This window comes from Paramisgurnus dabryanus, chromosome 4 (assembly GCF_030506205.2).
Source record: "Paramisgurnus dabryanus chromosome 4, PD_genome_1.1, whole genome shotgun sequence".
NCBI classification, from domain to species: Eukaryota; Metazoa; Chordata; class Actinopteri; order Cypriniformes; family Cobitidae; genus Paramisgurnus; species Paramisgurnus dabryanus.
This window is the reverse complement of record NC_133340.1, coordinates 19,873,894-19,899,999: the sequence shown is the minus strand read 5'-3', so window position 1 is coordinate 19,899,999 and position 26,106 is coordinate 19,873,894. Positions and strand designations below refer to the sequence as shown.

Below are 26,106 nucleotides of genomic sequence, written 5' to 3'. Positions count from 1 at the left end.
GATGAAACGGTTTTTTTTTGTTTGAAAGCAGAGGGTCTGTTCTTTCATTTGGTATATTGTATGTTTATATATTTGAAGAAGAACATTTTCTGGAAGACATTAAACTTTGGTGAAAATCATAAAAAACGTTGGCGCTGGCTGGCAACTTTTTTTTAAAAACGCTGGCGGTGAAAGAGTTAAAGGCAGACTAACAGGTCTTTGAGGGTCAGAATTCTATCTGATAGACAGGTGTTCAAATACCCTATTTGCAGCTGTATCATACAAATAAATAGTTAAAAAATCATATTGTGATTTCTGGATTTTTTTTAGATCATGTCTCTCACAGTGGACATGCACCTATGATGACAATTTCAGACTCCTCCATGATTTCTAAGTGGGAGAACTTACAAAATAGCAGGGTGTTCTTTTCCTCGCTGTATATGCAACATACACAGAATAATATTAAAACAAAACATAACTTATAATACTAAAGTGACTACATTGACAAGAAACTTTGTTCAGCTAAATACACACAGTTATTTAACAAAGATTTAAATGTTTATTTTAAAATTTTCCGCTGTTACAGGCACGTAATTGGCTGCAATCACCAATAAAACGTTTCATATTTTGTCTATACCATCATAAATATCATTACCGCAAATATTCTTGAAATATTATGATAATTTTGAGGCTATTTTGCCCACCCCTAGATAAAAATAAAAAGTTACTTTGTGTATTTGGTATAATACAATGCGTTTACGTGGTTGACAAGGTTGATGGTTGAGATTCATACTCTGATTCTTGATGTTTGTGCATCCCAATTATACAGGGGATATTTTTGTCCAAAGTTTCTAAAACTCCTTAATGACAAACTGCTGTGAAAGTGCTGGATCTCATATACATTATCGACAGAAAATAAATTTTTAATAAATTAATTAGGTGATGATATGTACCAAACACCACAGAATTACACTATTAGCTTTGCATGTTCACAACAAATGTGTTGTATTAACACAACCAGGGAAAAAACTAGCAAAAGTCAAGGGTCAAGAGTCCAACTAAAACAAACACTAATCACAATAATGGTGACTTAAAATGAAACAAAACATCAACATCTAAACCTAATAAGTGAATTGTGTTTTCTACAGGAATTTATTTACTGATTCAGAAATGATGTTTTATAAAATATACAATAAATATAATGAAATAATATAAATATAAAAAATAAATATAATAAAATTCTCTATCATTTACATAACAATCAAACAAGTCAATATAATAAACAGTTGTTGTTTTAAACATTGTGTGAACATTAAAACATGACATTGTCATAACGTTTAAAAATGGTATTATAAAACGGGCAGTTCTGGTTCTTCATTCTGATTGGTTGAAACGCGTTCTAAGGCGTGATAAAATACCCCGGTAAACCCACTGTTCAGACCGCATTACAGGAGTATCACTGCGCCACTGTTGCTGTGTACTGATTTATGAAAATAAACACCACAGTCTTTAATCATATTTTTTATTTGTATACAATTGCACAATTATGGCGATATCCAGATAAATTTCAATAAATGTTGTTGAGTCATCTCATCAATAAAGATAAAACTCTCCCTGAGGAGTTTAACTCAAATTCATTTTCCGCTATCCACTGAATGGCGATCTTACCAAACTTAAACACTGACGCATTAACTCGACACTAAAAACAGCGTGTTTTGATCAGGCTCTTACAAAAGTTCTTCACATAAATGAAATTATCTTTGCTTTTAGCTAAAAAAGTTGAAAGGTGGTAAGAGAACAAATGAAGGTAGAATGAATTTTTTTTTATAAGCGGATGGTCTTTTCTTTCATTTGATATTTTATGTTTATTTAAAGAAGATAATTTTTCTGCAAGGCATTAAACTAAAACTGGGTGGCAACTTAAAAATAAACGCTGACAGGGAAAGAGTTTAGCATACTTCCAAGCATATTTAATCATCACTTCAACAGTTGCACAATATAAATGTATGATTAGATGAATGGTGATTTATAAAATTAAACACCACAGTCTTAAATCATATTTTCATTGTGTTTTTGCTGCGTCTGTGTTGGTTGGGAGCTGTGAATTCTTTTACATGATTCAGAATGTTTGGCTTATATTTGTATTGAATGAACCACTGTACAAGGAATAAAACCTTAAGATGTACTGTTTGTTTAGTAAAAACGTTAATAAAATGATAATTTTTAATAAAGACATATTTAAAAGATTGTTGTTTTAATTAATGTTCTCATATTTATATATCAAACTCTGATGTTAGGGTTGTTCCAGTGGACAACTTCTATCCTCTTCCTTGCGTTTGTTTTTGACTTTATTGCTCGCGTCGCCCCCTGGTGGTTAAAAAAAGTGCAACAGCGAGCGAGTCAACTATAAACGCCTCGTCCGTTTGGTGAGATGCGCGCAATCCGCTTGCGTTGCAGACCAAAGCGCGAGCATAAACAAAGCTTAAGGGGGCTTCACGTCGTGCCTAACAACACCCCTTAGCTGTTATAAAATGCACTGGTAACCCACTGCTTCTTGGGGCTTATTGCTTTAAGATGTAACATTCCTCTAACGTTCAGACAACACAAAAACGTTCTTAAAACGTCAAGAAAACTGAACACTTTTTACGTTGGCAGAACTTAAAGGGAACGTTCTTAGAACTTTTTTCTGATAGCTGCCTGGGCAGTTTGATACGGAGCTCCGGATATAATTCAAATTAACAATTTGTTTCCATGACATCCACATGTTTTACTAGGCTAATTCATAGTTTGAAGTAATAATTTTAATTGTAATTATGAAGTATTATAATAATTTATTCCAAGGAACAAACTGTTGAATATTGGGAACAAATTCTAAATTTATGGCCATGCTTTAGACTGAATAAGAATTGTTAATTTGTGTCCATAAAAGATAATTCGCGGCCATGATGTTTTTCCGCATGTCATCATGATCAGATTCACGGCTCCATTCAACACAAGCATCTTACCTTCATGTCTTTATTTATCATCGAATATTTGCCAACTCTTACAGTCCTCATGGGCTGGAGTTGCGAACCTCAGACCTACATATTGTTTTTGTCAAACAAGGAAGTGTGTGAGAGCGAAGTTTTCTTGACTGGAATGCTGCCAGGTTGGGTTAGAATCCTGGGTGAAGTCTCCTTGTTTACATTGTTGTAACAGCAATGTAAAGATCAGTGTTTTTGTATTTTTTTTAATGTCCACAAGTCTTTTCAGTATACCTTTGTCTTGAAAGAAATTAAAAAATAAGTTAATAATGTATCCTTTGTATATTTATTTGTTATTTGTAGTATATGCATAGTTTTGTAGGCTTTAATGGTTGTGTTTTAATGCCAATTTAGAGGCCCAGAAGATTCAGTGTAATACATTTCATACATACCTTGCCTAAAAACACCAGATGGTTTATCTCCACCAGATGTTTAGATCCAAGAAAACGAGGGTCTTTGGAGTAGGGGTGTGCGAGACTAGTCGACTAAACGAAACAGCTGCTGCTAGTTGACACCGAAAACACTATAAAAAAAAAATACAAATATTGTTCAAATTACTGTCGTTTAATTTTGATTAAAGCATTATTTTAAAGTAACAAAGTGAAATATTTGAAATATTTAATGCATTATTTTGAAAATGGTACCTAATCATAAACAAAATCATTTTAGTTTCGATCTCGTGTGTGTTTTCTTAATTTTCAATGGCACAGTCTTGCAGGGCTCAGTAATTACCACTATAAATACAACTGTGTGTGGAGTATTTGGAAGCTATGTAGGGCCTTACAAAGGGCCTTACCCCGGCTAGGGGATGCCCATGCACAATTTTAATGACTACAAAGTGTGATAGGGAAGTTTAATTATGATTACTTGAGAAAGACACAATTTATTATTATTATTATTATTATGTTACTTACAATGCAGTATGGTGCTCTTTGCAGTTAACTACATGTGTGATTTCTCATATAATAGAAATCTAAGAGTTTAAATATGATGCTATAGCACAAACTGAAATTTCAATAGGATGTATCGCACTGTCCAACAGAGTTTTTTTTTTAAACTCAAATACGATCCTATATAGGATCAACTCAAATTTTTCTAAAATAAATCTGAATGTCCAAATAGGATTTTTTTTGACAAGCGGTAAAACACATTTCTATATAATGAGGAGGGATAAAATCTATAATAATTAAGTTATTCTATTAGGCCTACTGGAATAATTGTCTATTGAAATGTTATATGAATGTATTATAACACGTTATTTTTAATAAAAAATACCTCAAGGAGAGAATGACTGAAATGACATCAGTATGCGGCGACATATTTACACTGGAGGAAAAGAAACAACTCACGAGGAGCAACAGGAGCTTACTCTGGATCGGGCAGAATTAAAGGCACAAATGGATGAACAAAGCATGACACTTGAGCATTTATTAGGAAAAGCATCTGGGAGAATACACAATTCATACATTTTATTTTTGAAAAACACTGAAAGAATTTAATATGATTTTTCCCCTTTGATGTCATTGTAATACCCACACTCCAGCCTAGTAGGTGGCGGTAATGAACCTTTAAGATGAGCTGCCAGCCGCCATTAAACCTGAAAGAAGAAGAAGCTAACTCTTTAAGCGCCATGTTGTGTTTGTGCTCTTCAAGTCTTCATCATTTATGTGATTTAATGTTTTTTTATCTCTCTAGGGTAAGTACGTTTTTATTACTGTTTTTGTTATACGCGTTAAAAACTGAGTTACTTTTGTAGATATGAAAGCTTTGTTTCTTGATTTCCCTTACGAAAATTAACGGTGGTCTTTTGTGGTAAAAGTGCAGTTACGTTAACCATGTTTTTACTACAGTAAATTTACTACAGTCAAAGCAGCTGTTGTTTATAATCCTGTTGAAATTATGTCTGTGTTATTTAGTAGGAACTGATCTGTTCATGCTGGATATTGATGATTTCATCACAGAAATCTCTCAGCTGAAGAAAGAGGTGGCGTTACTGGAGACAAAGCTGAGGTTAAGAGGAGATGAAGGACTGAAGAGAGAGGTTTGTTCAGTTTCAAAAATCATTTAATCTTTTTACACTGTAAAAAAGTCAAATATAAAATGTTTTCCCAACAAAGGTAATGAAGTAACTTGAACATAAGTATGAAATTATATTTTTTGTTTTTGTTTATGCTGAATAAGACTAGGTAAATGTTGCTAATAAAGATTAGTTTGTTGACCTGACCTAAAGCAAAGCTTTCCCAGCATGCAGTGCAGCATGTAACATATGTATTAGTATTATTAAAAAGAAATATTGGGTTTCATTCACTTATTGCATACGTGTTTTTGTATTTATACGCACATTTGAACTTCTCACGAAAACTTTCACCTAATTCACACAATACGTGTGTAGGCTTTCATCGGACTGATGCACTTTGTCGCGGTTACGGGTCTGGACGGAACTTTACTTCCGGTCTCTGTTTGTTTAATGTTCCTGCTAGTGGCTATCATAGATCACCGCTATGTGAACAGAGGGTTGACTCAGTAACGTTTATTTTACTCAGTAACGTTAGCTCGGTGTAGATTTTTTTTGTACGAATTAACGTTAGCTAACGTTTGAACTAAGGTTATCTACTTATTTATTTTGCTTGTTATAATAAATAAACAAATGTTAAGGACTCTGTTGATATTGAAATAATTATTATAAAAGTGAGGAAGCAATGCGTGAATATTTGTCATCAACCTGCATGATTAATGCGTCTGTGTTCTGTTAGTTGTTCCTGAATTCTTTTATACATTTAGATGAAATTCAAGAGCAAAGGTTTTTGTTGAATCATGATTTATTCGTAAAAACATCCAAACACATATGTTATGCGCACGTTTGTGCATACAAGTGCTTAGTAAATAAGACCCATTGTTTTTGCCATTTCCTGGTTTATTCATGCTTATGTAATAGTGTCTGTTAGTGTACTATTGAGTTGTTTTTACTGAATAATGTTTGTTGATTGTCAATATGACTATTAAGTGTTTTAGTTGTCTTTCAGAGACAGACTACAGTGTGTTTAAACAACCAATGTATAATGTTAGATATCCACTCACCCTTTTTTATTATTCCCATAAATCAGAAGATTTGTCTTCAAACAAGCTGATTCAGATTCTCTTCTACAATGACGTCAATATAAGGAGAAGCCCCGCCCACAACTGGTGACGATCTACCTTATTATCACAGACACAGCCCTGAGTGAGAATCCATCATTTTTGTATGTTCGCTGTAGCAGCTGGAATCTTACAATGTCTGCGCTGAAGAGGAATTACAAATGTTTTGTTTTGGGATGTACCAATGAACATCAGAGTCTCTATAGACTCCCACAATCTGAGTCACTGAGGACATCGTGGTTAGATTTCATTTTTTATGGCAATGTCCCAAAGAAAATACCTAGAATGTTACACGTTTGTGCCAATCATTTTACACCAGACTGCTTCAAAAACGAGAGTCAGTTCAACGCTGGATTATCAACCAGCTTGATTCTGAATAATGAGTCAATACCAACGCTTCGTTCTCAAACCGTAAAATCAGAACAAGTAAGTATTGCACTTCATATGTTGTAAATATTTCTAGATTCCCTTTCTGACTCTTATGCTACGTACACACCAAACGCGGGGTATCGCGTTACTCGGTCTAGATTACTCGCAGGATTTAACTTCGTGTCTTGTAAATTTTTCAAATAGCGTGTTTTCCCAGTAAACGCACAGCCCATATCACGTCATTCGCATCACCCCACGCGAGGACGCATCTGATCGTGTCTTTGCATTGACTTTGTATGTAATCTACTCGCGCAAACCATTGAACTCGCGTATGGTGTGAACCAACAGTTAGTGTCAGACTACTGATCCACTCTTTCAACTGTGTTGATGTGATTGTTTTAAATCTGATGGTGCACTTTGCACAAATTAAATGTTTTTTTGAAAGTTGTAATTGACAGGAAATGAGAAACTGAGAGTCAAAGGGTACATTCAGTTTGTGGATGAAGATGTTTGTGATGTTTTTTTTTTTTGGATTTTAACCTTTTGTATGCTTGATATTTCACTATGGAGTAGTACACGAAAACTTCACAAAACTTCTGTCAGTATTTTGTCTTTCAGTTTAGTTTAAATGTATCAATTGTTCATGTTATTTTCAGGATGTATCTGAGGTCTCTGTCAGTTGCATCACGGATCAAACATCTACAGAGCTTCTGGTTTCTGTCTGTAAGGAAGAAGAAGAGAAGACATCAGTAAATCTGCTGGACTGTGGGATGGAGCTGAAACAAGAAATCAAAGAAGAAGAACAGACAGATAAAGGGGATCTGATTTATTCAGGTAAGCTTCTTGTCTTAATATTTACCTATTTAGTGTTGTCACAGTAACACAATTTCAGTAGCTGGTACTTGGTATCGATACCAGTAAAAATTTGATGGTTCTCTGTACCAATTTCAGTACCAAAACACAACACAAAACTTTCTAATTAAAGGCACAAAAGAGGATGTTTGTTTTATAAATTTTTGCAATATTACTTGATATACGTCATCTGTGCACAAGATAGGGCCTTAAAACATCAGCAAATCGTGGATGCAGTCATCGCATGAACGATTGGGCCTCTGGCTTGTCAATCACTGCCATTACGTTCCTTGTGAGAGACGTGCGCGCTCCAGTAACTTTACACAGGTGACGCATGCGCAAAGCGCATGAACCTCCATGGTTTGTTTTCATTGTCGCTCCTTCTTTCCTCCTCGAATTTACACAATGGAAGAGAAAAAACCCGATGGAGGACGCAAAAAAAAGAGTGTTTTTGAAATCGCTGAGAAGAGGAGAAAAATGACAGAAGAACGTAATAAAACCAGAGTCGTTCTTGGAGAAACTTTTCAACGCTGGAGAGCAATGAAGGAACAGAGAGGTGTCAAGACAGACGCGCAGTTTGCAAAAATTCTTCTCGACAGGTAACCGTGATTATTCTTTCTTTCTTGTGGAATAATTATTGTTGTACTGTTATTCAGGTATATCGACGTTGTTCTTGTAACTGTAGTTGTAAGGCAGTGACCAGTCTGCTACATGCTAGATAAAATGGGAATAGAGTCGACTGAGCTAACGTTACATCTTATGTGTTTATTATCATATCATATTTCACCCCCCCCCCCCCAAAAAAAAATCTCAGACTTACAGTAACTTAATCTCGTTGTAGTTATGATACTGTTACTTCAGCCCCGCTTACACCCCAGCCTCTAGCTGTGTCCACTATTTTGCCGGAGTCACCCGCAGATCGGTGAGCTTTATACACATTGGTTTCTTTTTTTTGCTAACGAACTTTAATATGACGTTACGACTTATAAATTAATCGCATCAAACGTTGTAAACTTAATTTATGTTAATATTACAGAGATGCTGATTTCTCTATGGGAGGAATTGAGAAGTTGGGCAGCAGTGTTAGTGAAGCTAAAGCTTCAGCTCAGCAGGTTAAACCAAGGTAACTATTGTTCAAGAAATGAACGTTGTTATTATATTATAGCAGTGTGAGTACATATATTGTACTTGTTAGGTGTGAAACAAACGTACATCTGGATGAAAATGATGTAGATGCTTTTAATAGCCTTCACAATTCAATGCAAGTATTATTCTTATAACAGAACTGAGGTTACGATAGTAACAGAGACGTTTTTATGTGTTGTCCCGCACCCACTGGAGGGCAAGAGAGCACTATCTGCCATTGTTCGCAGTTTAAGATGTGAGTAATTAGCCTAAATACTAAATAGTTTCTGTGGTAGTTCCACATTAAAGCGTCATGAAACACTAACCAACACTAAGATGTTAACAGAGTTAATTGTGTTGCACATCATGGAAGATAATGTTAGTATCTGTTAATTTTAACATTAGGAGAAAACTACTTAATTTTTAGGTTTTATTTTGATATAACTCCATATCGTGTTAACGTCACGGCTGTGACATTGCAAAGCACTGTAGTAAATCATTATTGTCTCATTATTATTATTTATGAGAGTGTGTTCTTATCCAATGTGAAGATGTTTCGTTTTTGTGTGTGTGCGCGCGTGCATGTCCTTCATGCGGCCAAGTCAGCCAGAGGAGGGGGGGGCTTTATAGAAAAGTAAAATGTGAGTGCGCCATGACACACACTCTGTAAACACGTTGCATGATTTTTCCCCGCAACTGTGTCAAGGCTAAACTCCCTATCAACTTTTTTTCTAAATTTGCTCGGAAAAGCTACGGGAGGCAGGTGGACGTTGACCTTGTCCTTTTCCTTCTAGATGGTGGGCCGAGGGGAGATTTTGTGTTTTTTAGACGATCTGTGGTGAGGGATAACTCAGTTTTTTATATGTAACCGCTATGCTTTTCAACAAAGCAATTAAAAATTGTTGCCACTCACACACTTTGCACATTACTATAATATCGGTAACTTTCTCCAGGATATTTTACAGACGAACAGAGCAAACATCTACGTGTGGGGTCCGACGTTCATAACGTATTTGTTGCCTTCATCCAATAGCGTGCGTGGAAAGGCATTGATGACGCGTTTGTCAAAAACAATGGTGCGTTTCGTGCCCAGGAAAGATTGAACTTGTTAACTAATTTTATTCACTTACGCTACATATTCAGTTTGACACAAAAATGTGAATTTAGAGGTAACGTTGTCCATTTTGTAACCGTATGCATTTTTATGTAACATGCAAAAACCTAGCCTTTCAATTATGGCATCACTAACATCAAAAAGGCCAAACACCTGAACGATGCGAAACCGGTTTATTACCCATGTTAAGGGAAGAGGTGAAACTAATATATGGATCATGAGTTTTACCCCGCAAACCATTTTTCTTCAATCAGTGATGTGGGAAAGGATGCAGAACATTAACCTATTTTTTTTTTTTGCACTTTTAGTGGTAGAGGGTAGAGAGACTTGCCTTCAAACAAATACTCCTTGCCTAAACATATCCAGCGGGCAAGCTATCAGGAGTACACTTCTCCTTTAAATCGTGACTGGAAGATTGTAGGAGATTTCTACGAAGTGAACTGGATGACACTTCCGCCAGCTCCAGAGGCCATACTGGAACTTGTGCACTGCTTGTGTAAAAAACAATTGTGTTAAGGGTAGATGCAAATGTAAACTGCATGAGCTGCCATGTACAAACCTCTGTCAGTGTGTAACTTGAAAATGACTAGGGCACATGTGTGCATGTATCTACACATGTGGGGAGTGGTGTGTGCGTGTTTGTGTGATAGCCCATGTTCTTTAACCGTTATACTTATTTTTATTAAATGCAGTTTTAACTTGAGTTATCAGCTAGAATATTGTCTGCTTACTGACCTTTTAACGTTATGTCAGATGTAACTGATAATTAAATGTGTCTTAAACATCACCAGGTTTATGTGTGCCTTGAGTTTTTGGCAAACGTTTGCAAAACAGTCTGAGGTAATTATTATCTGCGAACATACAGTGGAGCTGAAAAGTTGGGTACAAAATTACAAAGTCAATGGAGTTAACGTTAATGTTTCATTTGTTAAATAATATTGAAATATTCAATTCATGTAACAAGTTACGTTAACATTAACTTAATTGACCCTTTATGAATATAAATACCATCATTGCACTCAAAAAGGTATATTGTACAATTTGTGATAACATTATATAAATTTTCGCTGCTCTAATTGTCTACCCACCCAAGCAGCTGTCTAAGTGTAGCTTGCCCACCGGGCATTTTCAAGCGCAGTAAGCGCACTTGGCAAACTTACTGAAATACCACAGGAACAACCGGCTGGGGTGTGTCTGTCCTAAACGGAGGTGAAAGCGGGAGAAATGAAGACGACACGCATAAATATTTTGTGTATGACCTAGAAGTATTTATTCAGCGATCGGCGGTAGAAGTTATCTATACGGAACAGTCTACTTTACCCTACTTAAAACGACACTAACGCTTACATACGTTTACACAAAACTGTGTGCACAACATTTACGTAGATATCATATTTTAATTAAATTAATACTTACAACCACACCAAGAATGTCCTTGGCGATGGTCAATGTTAGGGATGGGCATGATTAATCGACGATTGATAATTGATTGTTAAGAATTTAGTCAATGACGTTAATTTGTTATTGATTAATCGAATACTTTTTTTATCTAATGCAGGTTGCGTTGCCTAGCGTAGCGCTTGTCTTGAAGCAATTAAATGAATTTCACTATGTGGCAGCAATTCAACATTTTACCACCAGGGTGCAGTATTTGACACCATACTCCGTTATCTGTGACCTTCCGTGTTTTGATTTCAAAAAAATAATCATGAAGAGGTCATGATTTTTTTGGAACAAATGAGGTCTCTGTTTAGGAATGTGGCTTGCAGCTGAAGGTTCCGCTGCTTTAGAGCACCGCATATTCAAGCGCATATATGTTCCATTTGTCTAACCAAATGTAGTTTAACTGGCTGCCACAAGTTGATCTTGTAATAAAGGTCTCATGGAGGAAAACACGCTGTATTTTTGTATTCAACATTTTTGAATTATAAAAGTTAAATAAATATTTTTTATTATAAAATATTAACGATTAATCGATAGTCGATCGTTAATTCTACCGACAATCGACTAAATTTTTATCGAATGCCCATCCCTAGTCAATGTGATGCCGCCGCAACTCGTGTCTGATAGTTATCTCTTACGTATAACAACTGTTCTAAATAAATAAACTACATCTAATTGGTCAATAATAATCATATGTCAGTATCTTGCCGCCCTATTGGTTCGCCTGATGTAGTAGGCAATTTTTAACATTTTGGGGGAAAATGTGCAGTAACTGGGAGAGACAACACTTTTCATATCGTTGAGAATAAAACAGCCGTCCCAACTTTACAAATTCAGGTGCTCCCTCCATGGGGATCATCCATTTCAAAAGCAAAAGCAGATACGGACCCTCGGCCCACCGTATATTATCTTCAAACACGCTATTATTTCAACAACAACAGTTTTACTTGACCTTTGTTTAAATGAAATATTATATTCATTTTAATTATTTCTGTAATACTGCTATTCTTAGTAAATCTTAATATTTGTTACACTAGCTTCTTATATCATGTGCCCTGCCTACCCCTCACCATTCTTCTTACAATGTCCACGGCCATTTAAGTTTCATTTTTGGGTAGTTGGGTAGACTCAACCTGAAACAGCGGGTTTCATGACCCTTAAAAAAACTTGTAGATTTCAGTTTGACAGTTTGAGATCAAATGTATGAGAGGAACACAGCTTTCTTTCTCAACCAAACTGACAAACTTCCCAATCAGAAGTATAATGTGGTGGGTCTTGGAAAGTGGGATTAAGATCCAGCTGTAAATCAGCTAAGATAACGAGCAGAGATGTCCCATTGGAGAATAGCAAGTAAACGTTGGCAGGATACAAGCCGTTTCTCAATGTTAAGGAAGGATCCTCGGAAGCCAGAATTTTGAGGATGCTACGTTAACGACGTCCGACTGTTCCAATGTCGAGGATCCTCGAAATTTCAGCCAAGGACTGAGTCCTTCGTTCGAGAAATATCCCATATACAGGAAAGGAGGCATATGTGTATCCTTCGCGCTCTTCATGCGCTGAAATCACCCACAATCCTATGCGCGCAGCACCGAAAGCACACCTTTCAATCACGCAATGACGTGCACTTGCTAGCCTGTTCCATTTAACATGTTCTCCAAATGCTTAAGAGGAGCCTCGCCTAGCCTCTGAAGGAAATTACTTGTAAGGACTAGTCCTGCCAAGGAAGTATCCTTGACATTGAGAAACGGCTAGAGAGTAATTTTAGGAAGTCTGGCAAAGACTACCAGATTACTAAAAGAACTTGCCCTTATAAAAATTAAACATGTTTTTTTGTATTAAGTGTAGTAACCATGATTTTTGATTACCATTGATTACTATTAACAAAACCATGGTTTTACTACACTAACCATGTTTTTTTGTAAGGGTGGTGCTGGCCGTGGATTAGGGCTGCAACAAATAATCAATAAAATTGATTATAATCAATTATGAAATTTATTGTCAATGCAGTTTTTCAGTTCTCTCATGTCTTTACCGGACACATACTGTACACAAAACAATCTCAACGTGTATTCTTCTAAAAAAATATATTTATGTCTTAAAGTGAACATAATCAGTTAAGAAAGAAATACGATTTGTGACACTAGGCTGACACTGGCTCTGTGCAGAACTTGCTCTTAAAGGTGCTCTAAGCGAATTGAAGCGTTTTAGACCATAAAACATTTTTTGTTACATACCGGAAACATCTCCTCACTATCTGCTTGCTGCCTGTCCGCTGATCAAACTGTAAAAAAACGCGATCTCTGTAGACATCCCAGGCTTCACAAACGGCAATATCAACAAATGGCCAAACCTAGCAGCACAACACAAAACAAAGTATTCCAGCCAATAAACGACAAGAAGGATTTGGGGGTGGGGGTTGGGCGCGTTCATGAAAGCACGGAAGGGAGGGGGAGGGGGAGGAGTTAGCTACGCTCTTGTCTGTTTGAAAACAGTTCAAACATCAACAGGAAGTGACGTCGCACATTATTCGCTTAGAGCGCCTTTAAAGCGAAAGTAGCCAATATTTTTCTGATCGAAAAAGTATCCAAATTGTGATTGGAAAAAAACTATGATTCAAACTGTGAGTTTTATGACCCATTGAAACCACTATTAAATTGTGAGTAGATCCAGTGTAGAGATGAACAGTTGGCTATCATGGATATCCTGTTTTTTCTAGAATTAAAAAGAAGAAGAATAGCAGAGCAAACATTTGGGCAGTGGCCCTTGGTTTGAACTGTTGGCAAAATTTATCCCATGATGAAAATTAATTGTGGAACCCTGTGCTAAAGGGCGATTTATAGTCGTGCGTAGGTCCTACGGCGTAGCTACGGCCTGACGAGCACCTCACAAAATTTCTAACAGCGCGTCGGCTCTACGCGGACCGTAAGCGCTGTGATTGGTCCACCAGAACCCCTCCCGTCAGGTAGAAAAACTGCGTCATAGGTATTTCCGTTTGAGACGGTGAAAACAAAGATGAGCCAAGTTGAGTAGTGATTTAACTCAAACTGCAACATAAGTCGCTGTTTATTTACTTCCATCATTGCTGGTCTTCTCAAATTATACACAACAAGTTGCTATTTCTTCTTCGTTTGTGGGTTAACTTGCTTAGCTGCTTCTTCTGTGACGAGTTCTGCTGCTACTGTGGTTACACGCGTGATTACTGCCAACCAGCGGTTTCGCGTGTGTTTGCACGTCGACGCGGACGACGACGCACAAGTATAAATGAAAACCGACGCAGAACCTACGCCGTCGCTGCTACGCCGTAGGACCTACGCACGACTATAAATCGCCCTTAAGCCCGCAATTTCTGGTGGCATTTTCTTATCAGTTAATTCAGAATCTAAAGAGCTGCCAGGGATTTTTATATTTTGTGAGCCCTGTGACGCACGCCAGATTGCATATTTCTGTATACAATAAACATGCATGGTAATTCTCTGTAAATGTAAGCTTGAATTTTAAACACAACTGAGCTCAGTTCCTCAGCCAAAATTATTATACGTTACTGGGTTTAAAAATGTCATTGTTTCAAAATGGGGTATACATTTAAAAGCAGTTTCGGTCACAGCGTGTCTGTGACCAACAATAACTTTAGGTACCTTGGACCCCAGAATGTGCTAAATTATGTTTATGAAATTCAGTTTGTACTTAAAGCGATTTCAGTCATTTTTATAACAGTGTAACTATCGGGCATATAGACCCAAGAAACAAAACAAAATGTTGGATTAAATATTTACTGTACAGTCTTTCAGCTGGCACAAACTGAACTATAACTTTTTATTTATTCACTTTACAATGCGTTTAAATCTACTGTAGTTTCAGAAGTGTGCTGTGATATTTTTTACCGTCATGTTAATCGTAATTTTTTTCTGTTTATTTTAGACCTGAATGTGAAGTTGGAAAGTTTTCAATCAAATAACATAGAGGAGAAACCTGATCATTTTATTCCTGAAGAAGAATCTGTGAGCTGCTTGAAGACTGAGATTTTGTCATTTGAAGATTTTTGTACGTGCTCTCGATGTGGAAAAATATTCAATAGTCAGTTCGACCTTGATGCACACATGCAAATTCACACTGAAGAAAGACCTTACAGTTGTGACCAGTGTGGAAAGACCTTCACTAGAAAGGCAAACTTGAATATGCACAAGAGAATTCACAATGAAGAAAAGCCTTACAGATGTGACCAGTGTGAACAGATCTTCCTTTATAAATCCCAATTTATTGCGCACAAGAGAATTCACACTGGAGAAAAGCCTTACATTTGTGAACTTTGTGAAAAGAGCTTCGCTTCTAAGTTTAGCCTTGATATGCACAGGAGAACTCACACAGGAGAAAAGCCTTACGGTTGTGACCTGTGTGGACAGACCTTCAATAGTAAGTCCTACCTTAATGTGCACAAGAGAATTCACACTGGAGAAAAACCTTACAGTTGTGACCAGTGTGGACGGACCTTCACTTTTAGTTGCCACCTTTCTGAGCACAAGAAAATTCACAATAGAGAAAAGCCTTATGGTTGTGACCTGTGTGGACAGACCTTCAGCTTTAAGTCTCACCTTACTGAGCACAGGATAATTCACACTAGAGAAATGCCTTATAGTTGTGACCAGTGTGGAGAGACCTTCATTCGTAGGTTTAGGCTTGATGTGCACAAAAGAATTCACGATGAAGAAAAGCCTTAGAGATGTGACCAGTGTAAAAAGAGCTCAAAAGTCCAGCCTTAAGCCTGGAATACGCTTAGGGGTGTGCCATATCATACTGTCTATGATAGCACGGTATAATTTTTTACATGATAAAAAAGTGTCATCTCGTGATATCAATGATATAGCACATTTACATTCCCGCACAGCAACAACACCTGAGAGCAAGAGCAGCATGTCAGCCACACCGTCAAGTACAAACATGCTGTGAAGGTCAACGAGAAGGAGATACTAGCAGCTGGTGATGTGCTGCACCAAAGTAGACAAGACTCAAACGAGCATCACTGGAGCGCTCGCTAGTTGCACTCCATATGACAGCAAGAGTAAACGATGGATGGAAATTACTGATGCGGTAACATATTGTTTGGCCAATTACGGGTAGAAAATATTTTTTCAAAGACATCCCTACCTATGATGTATGAAGCATGACGCAAAAAATTTGCTGCTACGGTATTGTCAGTGGAATTTTTTGCCTCAACCACTGTAACGACTGAGCCAGATCAGACACAAAATAACTACTTATATTTTATGAATATAACCACCAGACCCTCCCCAACCAGCAGGCCAGGGACCAGCCACCCCCAAACTGCTTTTAACACTCAAAAGCAGAACCAGTGGCAACACAGTGGCCACTATGGCAACACATCAAGATTAAGGTTTTACGAGTTCTATTTAATCATGCATGTATTCACATATAAATGTATAAGGGAAATATCTTAATCAAATCTTTCTTATCTTATCATGGATTATGTTCTTTGTGTTTGTTATGTCAGTATATTAACCCAAACAAGTTTAGTATTAGTTAATCAAAATCAAATCTAGACAATGGTTGGTATCTATGTGTTCCATTTTTGATTTCCTGAATGATAACTCAACATCAAATCGAATTCCATATGCAAAACAGCATGTTGGAAGGCAAAGTCCGTTAACTTTCCCTCTAAAAGTATGATCTCTGATTGGGTCAGACACCTCATTAAGGGGTGACCTATTCACAGCTTAAAGGCTCCTGCCTAAGAACACACCCCAAGTTCTTATCAGAGTTCTTATGACATTTCCAGGGTACCTCTAAGTTTGTGCCAGGCATGGCCTTGTCTTTTCATTTACCAAGGATCATCTGCATCAAACTGGTTTTCTCTCTCATCAATCCTTTCAGCCAAGATCAACTGAAGCCTTATCAAACTACATCAGGACACTTTCTTTTCATGGCCAAGACATGCAAGTATCATAGTTAGTCTTATTCACTGATGCATCACGCATCATTATCCCCTTTTAACTAAGGTGTATTCGCATTAAGTAACTGGTGGTTCGTTTTAGGCTATGATCTGCTGGATTACAAATACTGCCAACACTTCATGCTTTATTCTTTTCTCTACTTAAACCTTTGCCTTCGTCCGTTTGAAGGTTTCAGTCTCCTAAGAGTCTCCACAAAGCGCCTCCTCATTTAATATTTACAAATCTATTTATCCAATTAAAGGTATAAAAAACTTTTTGGATCCGCTCAAACTGTTCGTCAAACCTCTTAACCCTGCCCCCTGTGTGCACAACAGAGCAGCTGAACGTCTTTCAATGGTAAATAAATATCTTGGCGTTTGAGTACAATGTTTTCATCTTTACAAAAGAAACACTAGTATGTCAAAAACCTGGCTAACTGCATTTAACTTGAGTGATCCTCGTCGTCAGCTAAGTAAAATATATTTAAGAAATTTCAGTAACACTTTATTTTAAGGATCAGAAATTAGTTAGTAATTAATGACTAATAAGTGTATGTGTAACTGACTAGTTAGTGACCTGTAAGCAGTTACAAGCTATTTATAAGCCATTTATTGGTTGTTGTCTTGTTTTTGTCTTATAGCCCCTTAACACTTGATTTTGTCCTAACAATGAACTTATTAACTAAAAACAAAAGATACTAATAGCTTGTATTGTGTAAAATACACACTTTATAGGTTCTTAGTATACTGTTTGAGTTTGTAGCTTATAAGTGTAAAATAAATATAGAATGGGCATTTCAAAACAAACATTTAAATGAACAGAAAAAGTACTTTATTCAGTTACACATACACTTATAAGTCGTTAATTACTAACTAATTTCTGATCCTTAAAATAAAGTGTTACCGAAATTTCTTCTTTGATTTATTATCTGCTAATACACTTAATTCATTAACATTTAATATTATATAAGGTCACACAGTATGGATAAGGTTTACGATGTTAATATGCATACTTGCTCACTAAATAATTTGTTTTGTGTATTATTGTATACTCCCTGCTTGTCTTCACATGTAAAACCTAGTTAAACATGTGTTACTACAGTAATGTTGTAGTAACACAAAATATAAAGGAACACAAAGACCTGATGATTCTCTAATGTTTTATTATGCAGAATGTAATGTGTGTATTAATGTGTGTGTTTGTGTGTGTATTAATATATGTATATATAGTGGGAAGAGCTCAGGAACAATTAAACTGCAACTGTACTTTTGACAATGTTTTATTAATGTTTCATTGCTGGCTTATATTAAGAAAAGTGTAGTGCATGTGAGAGAACAACCAACCTAAGTGCACCTTCAAGAGACCATGCCCCACACAGTTTTTGCCAGGTAGTCACTACTTGCTTTTGGGAAGATTATTATGTGCTGTTTGTTTCAGCACATGCCCCTTAAAAGGTCTGTGCACGGCCCTGAAAATAGTTAAACCATTGCTCGCAGTACCGGCACTGTTATATTTTCGGCCTTCACTTTCTCTTGCATTCCACCACCACTTCTCATTTTACTGGTTCTTTGCCACAGAGTCAAAGAGTGTTTAACTTTGTGTTATAAATTAATATTTCATTAGGAGATTAGCTATCATTTTGACAAATGGTTTTAATACACTGTAAACACATAACCATATCCACACTTCTGCGGCAGGCAATCTTTTGTCCCGAATTTCTGAGTAAGAAAGTTGGCAACCCTACATTTTACATGCATTACGTAACATCTGGTGTTCTTAGACACGGGTATGTATGAAATGTTTTAGACTGATTCTTCTGGGCATCTACCCAGCCAACATTTCTTGGTGGGGCCAATGTAGGCATCATATGGGCTTGAAATATGGGCCCTAAGTTGGTTTGTCCATGGGTTCCATGCTGGCCCCATCTGACTTGGCCCACAAGAACCTTGTGTAGAAACTGAAGCCAATGTGGACTGAAACTGAAGCCAATGTGGACTAAACCAAAGCCAAGTATTGGTGTGGTTGGGTTGAAGAAGTGATGAAGTTAATTAGATAATGAAGAGAAGAATGAAGTGATGATTGACCATTAATGATAGACACCTGCTGTTAATAAACAGAATCACTAAAGAAAAATGGACAAAAAGAGAAAAGTTCAGCAGAACCACAACAACTAAAAACATTCTATAAACATTTCTTGTTGGAGCCAATGTAGACAGCAAAATCCCCAGTGTTAAATTAATGCTGTTCAGTGTTTATTTAGGTCCTACAATTGCATTTTACATCTTATTTGTAGAGTTATTTATAAACTTTAAGATGTTTAAGAGGTTTAGATGTTGGCTTTGATTTATGATTTAAATTAACCATTATGGTGTTCAGTGTTTGTTTTAGTTGGTCTATTGACTCTTAGCTTTTTTATGGCTGCTATAACTGTGTGTGTTATATTTGTTATGGCAAAGAAGAGACCATGTTGCAATTCTATTTTTGGTGGTTAATACATAATGTTAAACATAATTTTCTAGAAAATGTATTTATTAATTCAGTGTTTGCTCATTCATCAGAAGTATCTTTCTCTCTTAGTAGTGTCATAATAGGGTATGAGATATGTCAATCTCAAAGCAGTTTGTCATTCTGAAGATTTTAAAACAATGTGTACCTAAAAATGAACCATGGTTTAATTTGAAGTTTGAACACACAAACACCAAGTCTCAGAGTATGAATCTCAACAAAGAAAATTGTGAAAATGTTCCTGATTTTTTTTATGCCACAGTGCATTCTGCAAGTTTCTGATGAGATTTGTAATCTGTTGATACCCAGAATGCATTGCAGCATGAAGCTTTTCATTTTGTTGTTACCATTGTCGAGATCCATACCTTTGATTCTTTATGTTTGTGTGTCTAAATTCGACAATGGTTCATTTTTAATTGTATAGTGTTTCAATTTTCTTTAGAATGACAACCTGATATGAGAGAGCCAAATATCAGATATCAAACTTTAGTATCACATCAGATTTTTTCTGTCAATAATGAGTAAACAAACACTAAAATAATGAATCAGTTTTTGCATGATGATCTTTGACCTTATATTCTAACCACCACCATAGAATCACACTACTGTCTCTCTCATTGTGTGTTTAAAACCTGTTTGTTATGGCAAAGTTATAGCAGCCAGAAAATAACAAACAAGCTAAAAATCAAGAGTTCGCTTAAAACAAACATTGATCACTGAAGCTAGCATTTTCCGATCTAATGGCGGATTCATCTGATATATGCTTTTCTGACCTATCCTCACCTGAGCGGGAAGCTGTGGAGGAGTTGTTTCCCGGTTTTAGCAGATCCAAGGCGAGGTACAGCGCCCACTTCAGCCTGCCTTCCGACGTCCACAAGCGAGCAACAAACATGCATTCCACGCGATGCAGCTTCACGGACCGTGAACGACATGAAAGCGATCGGGAAGCTGTGGAGGAACCGCTGCCCGGCCTTCGCAGATTCGGCAAGCCAAACATCACCCTGGCCCCAGACGTTCGCAGGCGACCGAGGCGTGTCACAACCGAACACCCCACGCGATGCAGCTCCGGGGACCGCGTTCGGGTAAACGAAGACGCCATCGCCCAGCATGAAAGCGGTAAGACTCCGCTTGTTATTGTAACATGTACTACTTGCCACATGTATAGTTTAGCTTCTGCTGTTAGCATAGAGGGGTTTACATGCACTAAGTGTATTGAAGTATTAAGGTTAACTGAGAAGGTTGCTGAACTAGAATCGCGCATCCGAACGCTAGTTGAGGATAGCAAAACCGCTAATGTTACTGTCGCAAATAATCTATCGAGCGAAAAGACTAATGGCTCGGTTCCGACATCAGATGCTAATATAAATATTACAAATACTGTATCGAGCGCGCATAGTGTTTATCAAAATACACATGGCTCGGTTCCGTCATCAGAGTCAAGTCGGCGGTCAAACTGGGTGACTGTTAGGCGGCATAGTCATATAAGGCGTCCTTCTAAGACCCATAACGTAACGACAATTTCTAACAGATTCGATCCCCTAAGGAGTATACCAGCTGAAACACCTTTTAAAAGTGCCCTGGTCATTGGAGATTCTATACTCAGGAACACTAACATTGAGGCACCAAACACCATAGTCGACTGTATACCGGGAGCCAGAACGTCTGACATTAGATCCAAACTTAAAGTGCTGGCTAATGCTAAGCGGAAGTTTTCTAAGATTGTTATTCACGCCGGCACGAATGACACTAGGCTCCGCCAGTCGGAAATCACCAAAGATAATATTAAGGAGATGTGTGAAATTGCAAAAACAATGTCAGACAATGTAATATGCTCTGGTCCCCTCCCCGCCTACCGGGGAGATGAAACACATAGTAGATTAGTGTCTCTCAATGGATGGATGTCAAAGTGGTGCCCTCAGCATAACGTAGGGTTCATAGACAATTGGAAGCATTTCTGGGGAAGACCATTTCTCCTAACCCGAGATGGCCTTCATCCGTCATCGGAAGGAAGTGCTATACTCACTAAAAATCTGATCAATAGTCTTAATTCTGATATAGTATGACTATCCAGGGCCCAGGTCAGGAAACAGATGGATCGGCTTAACCGTCCATCTGTTAGCTGCCGTGATATGTCAAGATCACATATATCCCAGCACTTCGAGTCAATCTTACCGAAATATCAGCACATTTCAACTGTATCTGTTCCCCGAACAAATAAATACAGGGCACCGCTTGTTACATCTGGTACAAATCTGATTCAAATAAAATTAGAAAACAATACATTAACAGATGAATCTCGAATCTTAAAATTCGGCCTTCTTAACATTAGATCGCTTACCAATAAAGAACCTATTGTCAATGAAATAATTACAGACCAAAACTTAGATGTACTCTGTTTAACAGAAACCTGGCTTAAAGCAGACGACTACATTAGTTTAAATGAATCCACCCCACAAGACTATTATTATAAACACGAACCTCGATTAAAGGGGAGAGGGGGTGGTGTAGCTACAATATACAACACAATGTTTAAAGTAAACCAAAAATCTGAGCTAAAATTTAAATCATTTGAAGTAATGTTGTTAAATATGGAAATAACTGATCGTAACCACAAACAGCTTTCTTTTGCTTTAGCGACAATCTATAGACCACCGGGCCACCATGCAGATTTCCTTAATGAAATAGCAGATTTCCTATCTGAGCTTGTAGTCACTGTAGATAAAGCTCTTATTGTTGGTGATTTTAATGTCCATGTGGACAACCCAAAAGACGCATTAGGACGTGCGTTTATAGATGTTCTAAATTCTCTCAATATTAGACAAAACGTGACAGGGCCAACGCATACTCGTAATCACACATTAGACTTAATTCTGTCACTCGGACTCAATATTAATGACGTCAAAATATCACCTCAGAGTGATGCAGTTTCTGACCATTACCTTGTGTCATACACTGTACTTCTAGATAGGATCACTCAATCTACAACATGCTACCGACTAGCCAGAACAATAATTTCCACCACTAAAGATAGCTTTATTAGCACTCTTCCAGACCTGTCCCAAATGAAACATGTAGCAGATAACTGTTACGATCTAGATATTGAAATAGAAAACCTAAACAATGTCTGTTCTAACACATTGAATGCCGTTGCTCCCATTCGAAAAAAGAGATTCAAAGAAAAACCGCCAGCTCCATGGTATGACCATCACACCGCAGCCCTTAAAAAGGCAGCTAGAAAAATGGAAAGAAATTATAGAAGCACAAAGTTAGAAGTATGGCGCGCAGCATGGAAACAGAGTGTTAAACACTACAGACAGGCTATTAAAACCGCCAGATCTACATATCTTAGCAAGCTTATAAATGAGAATCATAATAACCCTCGTTTCCTCTTTAGCACAGTTGCGAAACTGACTAGAAACAAAGAACAAACAGAAACCAATAGTAAACTTCAACACAATAGTAACGACTTCATGAACTTCTTTTCTAACAAAATTTCGGCTATTAGGGAAAACATCGTAGCTACCCAGGCAGCCACCACTCTACCCATTAGTTCAATTAACACTAGACTACCATACGAACATCTTGATTCGTTTAAACCTACTACAATAGATGAGCTCTCTAAACTAGTCACATCATCCAAATCATCGTCCTGTATATTAGACCCCGTTCCCACAAAACTACTTAAAGAAGTATTCCCTGAAGTGTCAACCCCGGTTCTAAATATCTTTAACTCATCGTTAGAAATAGGATACGTTCCAACAGCTTTCAAACTAGCAGTTATTAAACCGCTGATTAAAAAAACCACAGCTTGACCAAGGAGAACTTAATAACTTTAGACCAATCTCAAATCTCCCTTTTCTTTCGAAAATATTAGAAAAGGTAGTGGCAAGCCAGTTACGCACATTCTTGACAAATAATAGTACATATGAAAAGTTCCAATCAGGATTCAGGCCCCACCATAGCACAGAGACAGCGTTGCTTAGAGTTACAAATTACCTCCTATTAACATCCGATCGTGGTGAAATCTCAATTCTTATATTACTAGACCTTAGTGCAGCATTTGACACAATAGACCACAGAATCCTACTCAATAGACTAGAAAACTATGTTGGTATCAGTGGTCAGGCGCTAGCCTGGTTTAGGTCATATCTAACCAATCGCTATCACTTTGTTTATGTAAATGAGGAAGAGTCATATCACTCCCTGGTTAAATACGGTGTACCGCAGGGATCAGTTTTAGGTCCTATCCTGTTCTCGCTATATATGTTACCTCTAGGAGACATTATCAGGAAACATAACATAAGTTTTCACTGCTATGCGGATGATACCCAGCTTTACATCTCCTCGCATCCCAGCGAAACACACACGTTTTCTAAGCTAAAAGACTGCATTAGCGATGTTAGTGACTGGATGGCACATAACTTTCTTAAGCTCAACTCCAATAAGACAGAGGTACTTATTATTGAACCAAATCGCTACAAACATAATATGTCAGATTACAAATTGCACATAGATGGCTGTACTGTGGTGCCATCTTCCACGGTTAGGAACTTAGGTGTGATGTTCGACAGCAACTTATCCTTTGATAGTCATATCGCCAACGTCTGCCGCACAGCATTCTTCCATCTTAGAAATATCTCAAAAATACGCCATATACTGTCTACATCTGACGCAGAGAAGCTTATTCATGCTTTTATGACCTCTAGAATAGACTATTGTAACTCGCTACTCGGGGGATGCCATTCAAATCAGGTCAACAAGCTTCAGCTAGTTCAAAACGCTTCTGCAAGGGTACTTACTCGATCTAAGAAGTATGACCACATAAGCCCAATTCTGGCATCTTTACACTGGCTACCAGTTAAATATCGCATCCAATTTAAAATATCACTAATCACCTACAAAGCTTTAAATGGCTTAGCACCCTCATATCTTAGAGAATTACTATCAGAATACAATCCATCACGCACACTACGGTCGCAAAATTCTGGCCTATTGATTATCCCTAGACTATCAAAAGTGTCTAAAAGTGGAAGATCCTTTTCCTACTTAGCCCCTAAGCTGGAATGATTTACCAACCGATGTCCGAGAATCAGACACAGTCGATCATTTTAAATCTAGACTTAAAACTTTTCTCTTCAACAAAGCATTCGCATAATTTGTCTAGTAAAGGTTCTTAACTCGCAATAGTTATTTTCACGGAACAAAGCACTCACGGTCATAACACAGACCAACCAAATAAATAAATAAAAACCTTTTCTGCATGAACACTTAAAATGAATTGCATTAAATAGTTTGCCACCGTTTGCCACTGAACCTGCATTAACGACGACAGTGGGGCCTCCAGCCTTAGTCAAACGGGTTGGTATGTATGGTCGGGTTGCGTTTTTCGCGCTTTCGTGTGTCTTGTGAATAGTATGCCATACAGACCCGTTTGCCACTGAACCTGCATTAACGACGACAGTGGGGCCTCAAGCCTTAGTCAAACGGGTTGGTATGTATGGTCGGGTTGCGATTTTGGCGCTATCGTAAGTCTTATGAATAGTATGCCATACAGACCCGTTTGCCACTGAACCTGCATTAACGACGACAGTGGGGCTTCCGGCCTTAGTCAAACGGGTTAACACGTATGGTCGGGTTGCGATGGTTTTGGCGTTTTCTCCTGGTCCTGTAAATGGTATACAATATAGACCCGTTTGCCACTGAACCTGCATTAACGACGACAGTGGGGCTTTAGGCCTTAGTCAAACGGGTCGTCAGGTTTCATTTTCTCTTAAAGATCGGAAGGTGACCCTTATTTACCATATATACCCTCGCATTGGGCCCCCAATTTGCTAAATCCTCAACTGTGGATAACATAATTATGCCGCAATATTTAGTCTGTCTGGAACTAAGCTGAGTTAAACCACATCACTGTGTGACACTTCAATACATATGAACGGCCGCTACGCTAATACGATTTTGTTTTTCTCTCCCTGTCTCGTCCTCGACCCGAGGACGAGACAAACAGACCCAGTCCCGGTAGATGTGAAAGTCGGCACACCTCTGATCTACTGGCTGTCCTTCAACGTTATGCCCAGCTGATACCTGACCAACAATCACCGGCAGAACCGCTTAATCTCCGCTAAATCTCCATTTCCGTTCTCCCAAGGGTTTTTCCCTCCTAGGACTTATTTTTCCTCGGATAAAAGCACGGGGGTTTTTTTCTCCTAGGGGGTTTTTCACCCCGGGGAGGCAGCCTTTTTGGGCTTTACCTAGCTTCCTCTTCTATACGTTGCTTTAGTAATACGTGCAATTATAATATTGAGTCATAGCCGCAGCAAATTTAACTGCTCATGCTATCATGTATTCTGTTGTGCTATCTGTCATTTTCTGTGCTTTTCACTGCTTCTATTTATGTAAAGCTGCTTTGAAACAATTGACTTTTGTGAAAAGCGCTATATAAATAAAATTGAATTGAATTGAATTGAATCACCATAATGACGACTTTAAATGCAACAGCCAACACCTAAACTTAAATTAATAAATTACTTTACAATGAAGATGTAAAATGCTTCAGGGTTTAACACTCTGTAGTGTGGACCTATACAAACACTGAGCAGCATTAATTTAACACTGG

At 37.6% G+C, this 26,106-nt stretch overlaps 1 pseudogene; it reads left to right on the top strand.

Annotated features, from left to right (window-relative positions):
• LOC135760427 (uncharacterized) overlaps positions 1-15,936 on the top strand; it is a 62,387-nt pseudogene extending 46,451 nt beyond the window's left edge.
• Positions 15,937-26,106: the final 10,170 nt, after the last annotated feature.